At 35.3% G+C, this 16,324-nt stretch overlaps 1 protein-coding gene across 1 annotated transcript in view; it reads right to left on the reverse strand.

Annotated features, from left to right (window-relative positions):
* Positions 1 to 16,324, reverse strand: part of LOC128202764 (receptor-transporting protein 3-like) — a 42,081-nt gene that overhangs the window by 18,332 nt on the left and 7,425 nt on the right. The window lies entirely within an intron of this gene.

The following is a 16,324-nucleotide window of genomic DNA, read 5'->3' on the forward strand; positions in this document are numbered from 1 at the left end:
AATGGAAACGCTATGTTTACATTGTCATCCATGGGTGATCTGTATAAAGATGTACAAGCTTACGAAATTAGTATAAATTATATATTTCAAGTTGGTAATCATAGACCCAATTCAAACATTGAAAACTTAGTTTATTTTCTCTCTTTTTTCACCGTGAGCTTGCCCTATTTTTTCTTCCTTTCTTCACCGTTGTCTACTCAGGACTCTTTTTAGATACCTTTGACCTTATATAAAGAAACCGTTTGTTGAAAATAAATATGAGCAAATCTTAAAAGAGCCTTAAAATCTAGTAGACCTACGTGATACTAGAATTCACATAATTTGTGCCAAATGGAGTTAATTGAATTAAGTCGAGTTGAGATATTTGAAAATCGGTCGAATAGTGAAACTTTTTTTTAATGTTAACTTTGAAAGTACTAACTTTGACTTCGATCATGAACTTAACATCATATTCGAGACTGTTATGCTTGACATAGTTAATGTACATTTTGATAATGCTGTCAACATTATATTTGGTAATGTTGATTTGATAATGTGTTTTTAGTTTAAACTGATTTATTATAAACAATTGTGATACAGGTTATTTCAACATTATATTAATCGCTCTCGTTGGCACGCGGGGAGGGAGAGGGGTGGGTGCGGAGTTCCAGGAGGAAACCTATTTGTCCGGCTTGGTGACCACTAATAAAACTCACATGAGCTTAGGCTGGGAATCGAACCCGGGGTCGCCTTGATGAAATGCTTGAGCGTTATACGCATGTTAACTTTAATAATGTTAACTTTGAAGTAAATGCAAAAGGAATTCGAGAAAAATATAATAATTACACTGAAGTCTGTATATAATTAATACAACTGTGCTATACGTTATAAGCAGCTACATTTTACAACACATGCAGAAATTTTAGAAACTTTAGATTTCGTATTTAAAGATATCTCCTTTGATAAACATTTTAAAGTTTAAACTTTGCTCTAAAGACTGTAGTGTTCTGTGGGAATAAAATGACAGATATGAATTAACTGTATATAAAGACTAATGAAAAACGATACGCGTTTCTTTACCAGTCGCCTTGTACAACTGAATCGTATTAAAACACATTACATTTTTAATTAGATTCGTTCAATTAAGTATTCATTGTCACATAATAATAATCCCATACACTCAAACCTTTTCATTTTGTAACGAATTTTGAACCAAGAAACCCGTTCAGTTCATTACACTAGATTTCAATAGGTTGCATTCGGGATTTGTAATTGTAATTTATTTCAAACGTTAGAAATATATTTTTCAGTTATGTGTATGTAAAACAAGCGTTTTTGTGCAGATAAAAGGAGCTTAATATAGGTTTACGCTTGCTATTAGCAAAGAAAAAAGTATGTCCATGCATTATCATGTTTTACTTATTTGACTTTAATGATAAAAAAACACATACAAAATATTATTGGTGCACCAGATCCTAGACTGTGCCCCTTTCAAACAACAAAAACAACTTTGATTCACAATCTTAACGCATACATGTACATCGTATGGAATTCTTTACAAATGCTGATATTTTTTGTTTTATTTTTTTAATGACGTTGAGGTAGCTGTTGTTGCTGTTGTTGTTGTTATTGTTGTTATTGTTGTTGTCGTTGTTGTTGCTGCTGCTGCTGCTGCTGCTGCTGCTACTGCTACAAGTTGCTTATATAACTTTTGTTCTGTTTTGGATATGTTTTCAATATCTTATAAAATCTTATAATGAATGTTGAACGAGCAATTAACTCAACTTAACTTAACTCGACACAACATATTTATTTCCTTCATCGCTGGAGATAATCATGATATACATATACAATTATTGGTAACAACATTTGAAGGGTGAAACTGAACTGTACAAAATTGTAATATTTATGTTTACAATAGTTGTAGGACATAAGGCCGTATTCGAATGTAAATGCAATCAGTGTATTTAATTGTACACTGTAGATGCGTGATCCGCTGCAAAGATAAAAATGTAATGCCGAAACGGAATACAAGAATTTTGCAACGCATTAGTTTCTTATAGATTTTGTCCTCAAAAGAGACAGTTGCATACAAAACTCTAAATTTCGCAATCTAATTATTCAAATCAGATCGACACAGTAACGCCCTATATTCTCTAACAGGTCAACTATATATTCGAATAACCGCACCGTATTTTTATGTTTAAATAAAGATAGCCAAAAACATGTCTGGATGTCAACTTAGCTGTATAAATATGTAAATATGGTGTTTATCAATTTTACATCATAAATTATCATAAGAAGTAAACGCTGATGATAAGACGACGGTAGATGCAGCTGATTGTGGAATATTAATGAGGAGGAGGATGCTGCTATGAATGAATGAGACGGATAACAATCTTGAACAGTCAACATTTACATCTAGAATGGCCAGTCTTCATGACCATGAAAATATTAAAGCAAATGGCGTTTATTTATGGATGTATATACGTCAATCAGAACACCTCGGTCTGTCATCTAAAACAACATCAGATGCAAGCCAATGCATTAGTAGAAGTAGTTCGTACACTTTGTAACACTAATATCATTCAATTGTAGTGTTTTAACGTGTATCCTTTTTAAAAAGTTAAAATTGATTCCCAAATGAAGTATATTATTGCATTAATAATTAATCCATAACTGTAAAATCCTTACAATAAACTTTGGAGTTGAAATTACTACGCGATCTACTTGCAGAGTAAATACTTATGACATTGTAAACCATGAATAAATATACACATATAAGTTTTTTTTTATTGAAAATGACCGAGGTTCCCCGGTTGGTATAGACGTATTTTCAGACGACATTGTGCATCTTTATTTATACGCAGTTGGTATGTTTTTGTTCTTAATGGTGTCTTATATTGAGACCAGATTCAAGTCCTTCATTAGCTTGTGTTTTTTTTACCAGACAAACATGTTTTATAGAAAAAGAACACAACAATTAATATTATGTTGTGGTTTTAACATTCATGAAGGGGTTTGGTGAACTTGAGCAAAACCCACTTTACTAACATGCAACAACAAACACAGTTAAAGTTGGTTGTAAACAGTCAGCTACATAACTTACATCTGCACACGAATTGCTAGAGAAAAGTTGGAGGTTTCCACAATCAAACTATATACATGTATGTAATTTAAGCGACATGTCACTCATACCCGGACGAATGGGTTTCCTCCGGGTACTCCGGCTTCACATGGCCACGTAGGCAATCTCTCGCGTCAGAACATGCCAACGAGAATGATTAGTATGATGTTGTTATGGCATGTTTCACAATTAAGTTTAAACTAGCATGATCACTTGTTTCGCACAAGTCTCTAACCACTCCTTATTGAAGGAAGTATAATATTATAGGTGGACCTATATTCATGTACGTGGGTGCCTTGAATGCAGTAAAACAAGAAAGACACTCATTACATAGCTGATAAGCCATGCATCAATGTGTGAAAACGTGAGAATTTCCTATCAGCTTCTTCCCAGTACCAAGGGAAGAAACTAAAGCGCGTACAACATCGCCAAGGGAAGCAAGTCACTTGCACATTTCGGAAAATGCTGACAATTTTGTGACAAAACTATCGGCATATAAAAATAATTAAAACTTAATACTATCTTGTTTAAAACTTGACAATTATCAATCTTTTACATTGTTATGTGATGATGAGTTGTTCATATAGGGTTCAGGGGACCGTTTTATTTAAAGAATTTAACAGTTACTTCAATAATCTGAATTCTGTTTAAACTTCACAAATGGGAATCATTGTTTTTGTTTTACATTGAGACTTTAATACTGTCTAAAGTTGAATTCATTCATATATGTAGCAAAATAATAATAGAGTGACACTTAAATAAATTCAATTTACCATTGAAAGCAATCATTATTAAAATCTCAGATTCAATCGGAACACCTCGGTCATTATCCAGCTATACCGATGTTTGCCGGAAATGGCCGAGTTGTTACGATTGCCCCTCAGATTATGGGGATGAAAGGAACAGGCTATACTTCTGCTCGAAGACAGTAACCATTTTATATTAAAACTAAATCATGTCAATTACCAATATAAATGTAACTAACGATTACAATTAAATAAGAATAGAACGTAAGTAAATGTTTGAACTGTCATCCACTTAAGGGAATTCATTTTGTTTGAGGAAAGCAAATGTTTACAAAGATAACGAGAAACCTTGATTGTCGCTAGCCACCAGAATTAAGTACTAACAATCCTTTGTGAAACTTAACTAAATATGAAAACTCATTTTCTTTCCAAATTACATCATTAAAATTCTCCCCCTGTCAATTGTTGGTTGATCAATACCAGGGTTTTTTTTACCTATTTGTTTTGGATTTACCTCACGCGTTGAGATTTGGAGAGTTGAAATTACTTTTCTTATCTGCAGAAGTAATGCGAAGGGTTCCCATCGTTCTTGGACCATAGTTCTTTTTCCATTTTCACAGCATGATTCTCATTAGAGGTAGGGGCATACGCCATTATTGTATGTTATAGCTCTAAAAGTCTTGGGTCAGAATCATGTTGCGTTACTATACGAAAACATCCCTTCATGTTCAATCACGGTCATAAAATTCAACCGACGTTTTTGTCTTGACGAATATCATTTTTTGAGTTGACTTGTTTCTGTTCAACATTGATACCGGGTGTCTCAACTGGCATTTTGACTACATGTATTAATTGTACTGACATTTACTGTGGATGACATATTTACACTTAATGCCAGTATTCGAACGTATGTTTTGGCGAGCCCCTTTTTCATTGGGTTTTCTTGTATAATACACAACTTATTAACGATATTGGTGTTACTGTGTACATTATAAATGGGCCGATTGTACGACGGAACTTTATTTAAGTAAAACACATTGTTACAACGATCGTTGTTTATTTTAAAATAGTTACTGCTACATAACTTCAGCTGAACCTTGTATGTTTAGATATATGAGCATATCACAAACTTGTTCACCTTTTGAAGTTAACAACGGTGCAGTTCACAGCGTTAACTACTTTATGGAAGTTTTGAGCGATCGGCCGATTAATACGCTTTTCAACACGAGCTGGGATGATGGGTGAACCGACTGTTTTAACCACATTTTCAAAGACAGCGTTCAATAAACAGCATGCATATATTGAAACACCATGTAATACATCCACACACTACTCTTTACGCGGCAAGAGCTCTGCCTACTGATTCCCGTTCTGATATGAGAATAAATGAATGTACAAACTCAAACAATGAGAACAATCTACTATACGGTATAAAATAAAATGTGTCATCGTTTCCGTCCTGGACAGTACCAATTATATAACATGAATGAAGCGAAATCGTTGACATGGTCTTGCAATGTTATGTTGGTTATACGGCTTTCATTTTCAATGTTATGGAACACTGTCTGGGGTTCGTTTTGACATGGAAGTATGCGGTGAACAGAAGACCTACAGTGTCAAAACTTGTAACCACTTGGGTAAGAAAATAAAACATTAAACAAGATTTTTTTTCTTCAAAGAGAAAACTCAAATACTCCGTATGTGTACACAGGGGTAGCTGTGTCAGTCATGAACGATTTACCAGCCGTTTCAAGTGTTTTGTCCGGACTTCAATATTGACTGCCTATATAAACAGACCCTGTTTATATACCCTAATCGATCTGGTTAGACAATAAAGGCGGTGCGTTTGATTTGTTTGCTCAAGCGATGTTTTTCAGCGGTTATAACGTCTTCTTCCCTGACCGCCTATGGATGCTTTAAAATATCGAACGTTTGATTATATCTAAATGATGACACTGACAGGTAATCACAGTTCTTCATGTGTGGTAACTGATTAGTGAGTATCAATTTAGTTAAATTAATGTATTTTATGACCATGAAGTTGAAATAATACAATTCAAATGTAGAGGCATACTAAGTAGTAAGACATAATATATAATAACATGCATATAAATGTTTAGAGGCAAATGGTCCCAGAGTTGGCTCCTTACAACACTGACCGAGATTCCCAAACGTAAAAAAGTCCATGTTGCATATGACTAGCAAATATCAATTGTCTTTTCAAATATAATCTCCTAAATAGTTTTGAATTTTGCGTAATAGCATTATCGTCGGATACCCCCGATATATACTAAGCTACGAAGTGTAACGGAAGAAAGTACCTGGGTTGCCAACGATGCATTGCATGGATTCTGGCTTAACATGAAGTTTTCAACAGAATTGCGTAAGCCTTAAGGCGTAGTTTTCTCTTATAAGAGGGAAGGAGGGATGCGCTGGTGAATGTTAAAGGGAAGTAATACAATGAACACATGCCACTAAAACAGATCAGGGGTTGTTTCCCTTTGTTATTAAACTTGTGTCTTCTCAATTTCGCTACATGATGCATATATATATATAAGTTATACATTAACTAGAAAAACGCTTACAATAACTTCCAAAGTCGACATCGTAGACACTAATTAGAATAAGCGAAATGAACAATGGATTTCTGTGTCACGGGGACGCTGTATGTTTTAATTAACTTCAACTCACTCAAGCATTCTGATAGTTCTAAGGTTAGGCTAATAACAGCTGCATTTTTCCTTTTCAAGTTACGGACATTTTGCGAATTTAGCAAATTACATAACGTCGATTTATGTAAAAAATGATAAAACGTATATGATAATTATGTTCTACAAAATGGAGAGGATGTTCTGTATAATCTTTAAACAAAATCTAATATAATTATTTAAATAAATCACCGGAAGTGCGCCCTGTAAGGCTGTAAGTTATCCGGTGAACGAACCGTCACAATATTACCATAACCGGTAACTATAACAAACATACTATATCATATATCATCACCTTTCCGCTGTGCCCCAGTTATGAACATGACTTCAATTCATGATAAACAAAAAAACTGTTTTTATAACAATACGATCTTGTCATAATGTTCGCCAGTACTGACATTGACCGTGTATATTGTCTTCCTGTGTCTTATGTAGGTCGTCGTTTTCAAAAGACCATGTCCTTCGTAATAAGATTCTATGTATTCAACAAAAGGATATACAGTACTTAACGCGTTAAAGCTGCACTCTCACAGATTGAACGTATTGACAATTGTTTTTTGTTTTGGAACGAGCCACTTTATGCGAAAATGCATGGAAACCAGTCATATAAGATTGCTGACAAAATTATATCGCAGGTTTTTATATTTAAGTTCAAAAATTGAGGTTTTATGCATTTTTCTGTTAGTAACGCTTTTTGCCATAGAACATTAATTTTCGAATGGAAATATGAAAATTGCCATCTGGTCTTTTGTCAGCAGTCTTATATCACTGGTTTACTGATATTTACGCACAAATTTGCTCATTCCAAGACAAAAAAAAAAAAAAGTTGTAAAAATGGTTTATTTGTGAGAATGCAGCTTTAAAAATGAAATGAAAACATTGTCTACCGGGGTGAAATGAAGTACGACAAGTTTCAAATCTTCGCCACACTTAACTTTCGTATTACTGATCAATAACTTATCTTTTTAAAAATCATCACACGCGGATTGCGGGGATGCATGGGGGAGCCCGTGATCGTAACGAACACAGAGCGTTCAAGTTCTGCTTCTTTATTTTTTTTATACAGACGAAATGAATGTTCTGGAGTGAACACTCACTGTGACAAGATATAGCATGTTGCATCTCCATCATGTGGTAGCTTACCGTGTAACAATACATATGGAATGTTTGTATGCAAAATGTGCAACAAAAGACCTCGTATGTAAAGTACTTAAAAAATACGTTAACTTTACATGCGTCAAACGCTGTCATAACCAGTTGACGTTACCGTTCATATTGTTACGGTGCATATGATAAATGTTCTGTCACGTTTTAACCCATACTGTTGGGCTAAAAATGAGCAAGATATGTTCTGTGACTCGGGGTTTTTATTCTTCAAATATGACACTCTTGCTAATAACGCTCAAATTTGCTTATGATTCTAATGATGGCGATTAATATGAACTCCATCAAGCACAGCGGATGGCGATGAGACATTGCATTTTCGTTACAATTAGTGTTCCGTAGGAAGAAGAAGAAGAAGAAGAAGAAGAAGAAGAATAAGAAGAAGAAGAAGAAGAAGAAAAAGAAGAAGAAGAAGAAGAAGAATTAATAAGCCAATTACATGTGTGACAGATGAATTATTTTATTGACATGGAGGCCTAGATTCTCTGACACATTCTCTGTGACCATTGTTGCTCGACCTATTGTTTTATAATTCTGCCCTGCTTACCGACCGTTAAAAACAAAAACCAACCTTTGTTCACTTGTTAGACCAGTTTAAACCGGTAAAAACTGGCCATTTCCAGATCCAGTGGTCAAGAAGATGGACAACGAAAATCAACTGTGAAATGAAAGCCCTTAGGCTGTACCGGACTGACCATGTGTTTATATTGACCAGAAATCATAAGGATCGCCAACTATGAATTCATTCTAGAAATAATATACATGTAGAAATGTTCTCGCTTCTATTGAATCTTTTTCGTGACCTATTCATCTTTGTGCCGTTCGTAAAAACAAGTGCAGATGGGTAGGCTGTTTACTTATAATGTAAGTTCTTGAACGTTAATTTGATAGACGATGCTTCTACATGTTTGATATGTACTTAGAGTACTTTTCGGTTTTCGTCTAATCACTGACAAGAGCAACGTCTGTAAGTACATTTGAACCAACTGTACATGAAATAAAAATATTTGTATTCTTTCTGATATATAAATAGTAAATACACTCGTCTTAAGCAGACAGATGTGAAGCAAATGACCCAATGACCAAGTCAGCGTACAGACTATATACTACAATAACGGCTTGTCTGTTTAAGGTCAGTTAACCATTCGAATGATATGCATTAAATACATATTAAAAACTGCTAAAAATAACTCAAAATGTCTAAAAATAGTAAGACAATGACATGTTAATGGTACTATATTCAGGTCAAGAATTCTTGATATCATATATTTTGCCTCCTCGAGCGGTTTTGTACAAATCATTTATATCAAGCTTTACCTGAGGACTGTACAAACTGATATGTCATCTTCAGACATACAAGAAACATAAATAACGTTCAGACAAATACAATCTTAAATATTCAAAATCCTCAGTCCAAATCCTTTTACACACCTACTTTATACGAAAAGCAAACAGCGCATCGAACGATTTATTTTTCAAAGCTTTTTTCTTCACGGTTGTAATTAAACATGTTTTAATATTTAATTATCTAGAATTACAAATTGAGATGTTTATCTATTTCTGATATTCACATATTATTCAACTGAAATTCTTGCGCTTACGAGTTGATGTCTTACGGTCGTCGATGACATGCAGGGCGCCTGTGAAGTTTTATGATGACCACGTCCAAGACAGTTGTTAACACATATACTTCAGCTGTGTGTCATTAAACTGGAGAACAACATACATGAAACGTCTAGGACATGGAATATAACTTTAACGGGTTGAAGACCCTAACCTGTAGAATTGGCGGCATTTTAAACAATCTACCGCTATAAAAGATATCTCTTCTATCTGTTATTAACCGTCCTTTATAATTGGAGCATGGCAAATCGTCGTTATTTAATTGAGCTTCAGTGGGCTGTTAGAGGGGCGTGCATTTGCAATTTAAATACCTGTACTTATATATTTCCATGTCAGAATGCGAACGCACAAAGATACTGCATGTTTAACACGTGCCACTCGTTACCTTGACATGGCGGGGCGTCTCCAATTATTAACCTTTGTGAAAGACATAAGAATCAGTTAGTTTTTCAAACCACAACAAACAATGCATTTCACTTTGGGAACTAGAAACACTCTTATAATTGTGCATGTCAAACAAAATAATCAACAAGACATTTAAAGGCGAAAATCGGTGTCTATTTAGTACTTAGGCCTAAAAAATCATTTGGTTCGAGTTACCCGACCCTACCTACGAAATACGCCCTGACCCTACCGCTTTTATAGTCAGTTTTAAAGCTGTATACAGAAGATTGCTACCTACCCTACCTGTTTTTAAAAATGATGTTACCCTAACCAAGCCATTTTTGGGGCTTATCAGAATGCAAAATATATTGAGGGTCTTCAATGCTGTACAATATCGCTGGTGTATTGACAGTTTAAAATGCAATCGTATGTGTATCAATGATGGACATGTATGCAATGATTGTTAAGGCATCCGATTTACACTTGCGTTTTTCATTACATCAAACCATTCACGATCATGTTAAACGTTCATGGCTTGTGAACCCATAATTTTTATAATGTTTGTATCATATGAAATAGAAGTTTCCTACCTATTACTAAACGTAAAATAAATAACCGAAAATATATTACAGAAAAGGTTTAGGCAGTTTCAATTTTTGTTCTTTTTCTAACTTTAATCGGACGTGAAATTTCTTAATTTTCAATATTTCACGTCCAATAAATACCTTAAAACTGTTTTTACCAAGTCTGTTTCGTTTGATTTCGACCTCAATAATAACGATTTCCGTGCCGTATGCACCTACACCCCTAGCACTACAATCAATCCAAACGAGTGGCAATGTTTGTACGATTATCGACAGCTTTGTTATCTCAAACTGAAAGTTAAGACATCGATATACAAACTCTGATTGCCCGTATCAAACGCTTTAACAAGGCAAATTTGCACGGAACCTCTGTGGAAAACAACGGTGTATATTTTTAATGACAGCAACCGAAACATTCCGCCTCGATTTGTTTCAACAATGTCATGTTTTATCTAGACTATGGTATGCCCTCTATCCATTCTGCTCTAAGAATATCGACCTGGCATTCAGTTGGATTTGTCTTAATTGATAGCTTTAGCTTCACATCGACGGTCAATTAAACTGTATGCGTTGTCTGATGTTATGTTATACAGTCGAACTCCGTTCGCTCGAACTCCCACGGACCCGCGAAAATACATCGAGCCTCGAAAAAAATTAGACCAAGCGGAGTGCTTACCTTCAATATAAAGAAATCGGTCCATTATGTTCGAGCCAACGAGGAATTCGAGCTAAGCGAGTTCGAGCCAACCGGTTTCGGCTGTAACATAGTTTGACTAATTATACTGGCTCCTTCAAATCATACAGTCTCAGAATCGTGTTTGATCCAGCACTTAACGTAGGATTTACCTTTTTAATGCGTTTATATATAAATCCTAAATATGATATTAAAAACAAAAATGCGTTCAACTCATAAAGTTGGTCAACATTTTGGGGTCACGACGGACAAGAAGTTGTGGAATTGGGACGAGCTTATCTCGAGTTATATGGTCGAGACATCCTTTCATCACTCTGCACATAACAAGGTCGCTAATGCAGTTATGATAGCAAGTCGGGTAGTTACACTTGATAAATAACGTATAATATGTATCTCTGAATTATTAAAAACGTTCAGACGTTGTTTGTAATAATTATCGATTTTCAGATTGTCGAGTTTCCAATCCATCAATTTATCAATAAAGTTAAAAAATCAACTATTGATTTGCAAACAATTATCATAAAATTACAATAAAGTAAAACCTATGGTAAAGCATGAATTCGACCTCCACGAGGCGTTGGATGTTAAGTTTAAGCAAACCTGGGAGCAAGGATTGTCGCTTTGAGTAGTTCAAAGTTTAGGGTCGTTTTGGTTTTGTTTTTGGTGATAATGCCCTAAAGACAAAGAAAGATGTAAGTAAATTTTTGGCCCTGTTGTTCCCCATACATTATTGGATATATATTGGATATATATTGGATGTATATTGACTCTATCGACCAAACACAACGGGAAGCTTTACTATTTTATCTCCCTGTTGAACCGCGATATTAATTTTATCCCTGTTTTGGAAAGGCAGGATTATCATGAAGGTTCCTCTAAGACGGGGATTATTGGCATACTTGACAAGATAAATCATGAACTACTTGTCCTGACATTAAATCCATGAGTATGTACAGGCGTCCATTGTTAACGTGCAGTCATTTTTATTGTATCGTTATCTTTCTTTTAAATATTATCGTCATTTTTTTCTTTATTTATTTTGATTTTGATTACTGCACTTATAAATGTTGTGCATCCAAAAAGTGACTCACCTACCTATTGAATGTTTTTAACGATTTCTTTTTAAAACTTTATTGAAATAAATTTATTTTATTTGCAATTGTGAACAAACACTAGCAACACGTCGGCCATTATTCGATATATATGTCTATCCCGAAGCTTGCCGGAGATAACCGAGTTGTTACGATTGAGTACCTATAGCTGTCCATCTCGCTCACACTTTTGCCATCAAAGTTTCTTAATCTCATTGTGGTATCCCGATGTGCTAACATTACGGTTAACGCCAAGGTAGATCTTAAGTGTCCCTTGATAAGCGGGATGACCACAGGATGACCAGTGGGGACAACTACTTTGACACATTGGGGCAAACCACTGGTGCCTCTCAAGTCCAGATATCGGGGCATTCCATATCACAGACCATTCAACCTTTCAGAGTCAGGACGATATCAAAAGCGAAATTGTTTTGTCCTTCAAATAGAACTACAAGGGCAGACCCATTGACCAAGCAAACTAAAGTAAGGCAGTTTGTTCAAGAAATATATCTTTTCAGACAAGTTATCAATAGCCTCTGTAATACAATTGCGTATTAATTGACCGTGTATGGAGTATTCAGATGTAAGACTAATTTCAGGCGTTGGTGTTGTAGTTTGGTGGTCAAGCGGTCAAAAGAATGACCAGAGTCCATCCAGAGTCCATTCAATTCCAAAACAAACACATAGTTTGTGCTCGTAGATATGTTAGAATGTTCATCTGGCCAATATAAACTTGTTTGAATCTTGAATCTTTTAAAGTTGTGTAGTAGCAAGTCATGGCCATGTTGTGAGTGGTTTAAGAGCATCTTTCACATGTTGCTGTGAAATAAAATAATAGAAGCAAAGGGTTCCAACTGATCGTACGTATCACTCGACCCTACAGACAACCCCAAACAATAAATGCTGCTAGGTTCTAGACAAACTTGACCGTATGCAACCATTCGATGACAAAATGGCTTGAAATCTACTTATTTAAACATCCAACCAACAACTCAGTCTGGCCTTCACATTGTGGTATATACAGGACTGAAAACAAAACCTCTCTTGTATTAAATTAATAGCATCCTTTCAGTAAACAATATACATATCTGCTAAAAAGGTACACGACTTTTGACAGGCACCATTTGTCTAAGCAATACATTCTACACCATCAGTTTGATTTATGACGTTAAATATGCCAGTCTCAGTTCTTTTCGCGAGTTAATGAAAAATGGCATTACGTATTACATAAACACCACTTACTCACAAACAGACGGTTGCATGAGCTTTCACCTTGAACCTTTTTTGTCATTTTAGCTGTATTACGTATGAGGAAAAAAAACCATCAGTATCAGCATAGCATTAAACATGGTCATAATGCACCAGTAAATTGTAACCACGGCCCCCAGGTCCGGGGAATAGCGGGGACTTTGTCTTTTGGTCTAGCCAAGCCCGGTTAAAATCCCCGTCCTGCGGGGACCAACTGCTGGTAAAATTCCCACCAGATTCCCTAAATAAGGTCCATTTCTCGCTAGTTTTGGCTCAAAGACAAACCCACCGCATTCACCCGGCACTGCGCGGCCACCTGGAAGGTAAAAACACGGCCCATTTCCCCGGCTATCCCCGGTATACCCCCGGACATGGGGGCCGTGGTTACAATTGACTGGTGCATAACAGTCAACAAACAGCATGACCATACTAGCAATCAACATGACCATACTAGCAAATATTGCGCCTTCAACATAAATGGCGCAACGCCATTGTCAATTTTCGCTCGAATCCGAATATGATTTCCTGCGCCCAGTATATCCCATAGCGGGTCTGCTACTAGCCCCGTTACTTATATTAGCATGCAATCAACATGGTCAGTGTGAGGTTGAGTCGACCAAATCTGGTTGAAACCCCACGTAAACTCATGTCGTATTTATCAATGCAGAATTACGATCGGTAAAAGCCAAAGAGTTTTAAGGGAAATGAAATAATGAAGCAGATACAGCCTTCTCGCTCATACTCCTTACATTACACGGTCCGTTTTCATTGGAACTTGAGTCTGAGTTTAAACCCGAGACTCAAATCTGAACGTCTTCCTTTTAATGTTTAATTGTTATTAGAAGAGCAATACTAGTTTAACTGGCCATTAAACTTGCAGATACCATGTTTAACATTTATGTAAATAATTGACAATATTAAAGATAATTTATGATAATTAAAAAATCTCTTTTCAGATTGTAAGTCTGAACCTCTGACTCAAATTGTGAGCGAATACGGAACCGGGCTTAAACAGTTTGTTAAGCGTCAAAAGCGCCACATAAATTTGAAATAAAGCAAGGATTAAATGCAACGGATAACACATGTTAAAATAAGTTATAAATCTGTCTTGATGGAGAGGAATGCTAAATATAGTATTAATTGTCTTCATAAATATACAAAATGCAGGAAGTAAGTCAAAAAAGAATTGTACATACATTCCATTGTCTGACTGGTCGCTTGTCTGAGCGCATGTCTGTTCTAATGCTTAGACGCGACATATTTAAGAGCATGGAACTTCTCATGAACGGACAGTTCTGTGTGAAAGATAGTTTTGAGGCGTTGCAAATATTGGTACCATTTGAAGCGATTTATGTGTAGGAAAAAAATACTCAAAAACGTGTATCGGAAATAAGTAACAAAATACGCCCTTTGGCATTGAAAGATTGCAATATATGCCATTTCACGTTTGTTTTCAGTTGAACTGAAGAACAAAAACACAAACACCAATAACTTTACATATTTTGCAGCTTTATTCATTCATTTTCCATATTGGTTATAATCAACCAATATCCCTTCCAATGATACTAAGTTTAAAAAAGCATACAGATTGAACATTCTTGCCAATTATAGCTCAATGCAATGCACGCTTAGTGAAATCGAATACATTGAAGAGTAAGTCGACGGTTGTTCAATACTTTGATAAAGTTAACAGCGTTGTTAACAACTTCGTTTTTAAAATTTAAATGGTGAACAATTGAATAATGTGTTTAGCTAAAACTAACCTTCAACTAAAGCAGAAACATCTGACACAGATATCTGGAACCTAAGAGATACTGCAGATCACAGATGTGCACTTAAATGTTCTAGACGAGTACAGATTTGTAAATTAACAAGAATGACGTTAACAATAGGCCAAATGTTTATAATTCAAACAACTGTGGACGTTATTGTTCGGTATTTGACCGGGATGTTTACTGTCCTGAGCCTTGTTTTGATGGTGAACGGACCGCGGACAGATGTTGTAAGCCCTCTGATACATGTTTTCGAGCCTATTCCGGGGAAATACACGTGTTAACCTTTACGTTTTCGATGTATAACATGATTCAGAGGCGCCTGACCAAGGACGGAAGTTCAGAAATGTGTCAGTCTTGTAACCAGCTAAGCATTGTTCGCTCATATTTATAAACGCCTTTCAATTTAAGTGTATCTCCATAGTTTCGCATGCCAAATCATTAACTTATCTACAATGTGTATGATAAATTTCAACGTTGTTTACGAGTAGTATGTCGCATTGTGTATTTCTTCAAAATGTCCATTTTGCCAAGCGATGAGACTTACATGTTGGGCTTATCAACTGGCTAAAATGTTCAACAACAATAACTCCCAACGTATAACAGCAGCTGTAAATACAGCTACAGCTTTAAACATATAACAACAGCTGTAAATACATGGTTTCAGTTGTAAATATATAGCTTCAGCTGTAAATATAGAGCTACAGCTGTAAATATACATAGCTACAGCTGTAAATATATAGCTACAGCTGTAAATATATAGCTTCAGCTGTAAATATATAGCTACAGCTGTAAATATATAGCTTCAGCTGTAAATATATGGCTTCAGCTGTAAATATATAGCTTCAGCTGTAAATATATAGCTTCAGCAGTAAATTTATAGCTACAGCTGTAAATATATAGCTTCAGCTGTAAATATATAGCTTCAGCAGTAAATTTATAGCTTCAGCTGTAAATATATAGCTTCAGCTGTAAATATATAGCTTCAGCTGTAAATATATAGCTACAGCTGTAAATATATAGCTTCAGCTGTAAATATATAGCTACAGCTGTAAATATATAGCTACAGCAGTAAATATATAGCTTCAGCTGTAAATATATAGCTTCAGCAGTAAATATATAGCTACAGCTGTAAATATATAGCTTCAGCTGTAAATATATAGCTTCAGCTGTAAATATATAGCTATAGCTTTACTTTATAACA

This window comes from Mya arenaria, chromosome 9 (genome assembly GCF_026914265.1).
Source record: "Mya arenaria isolate MELC-2E11 chromosome 9, ASM2691426v1".
NCBI lineage: Eukaryota > Metazoa > Mollusca > Bivalvia > Myida > Myidae > Mya > Mya arenaria.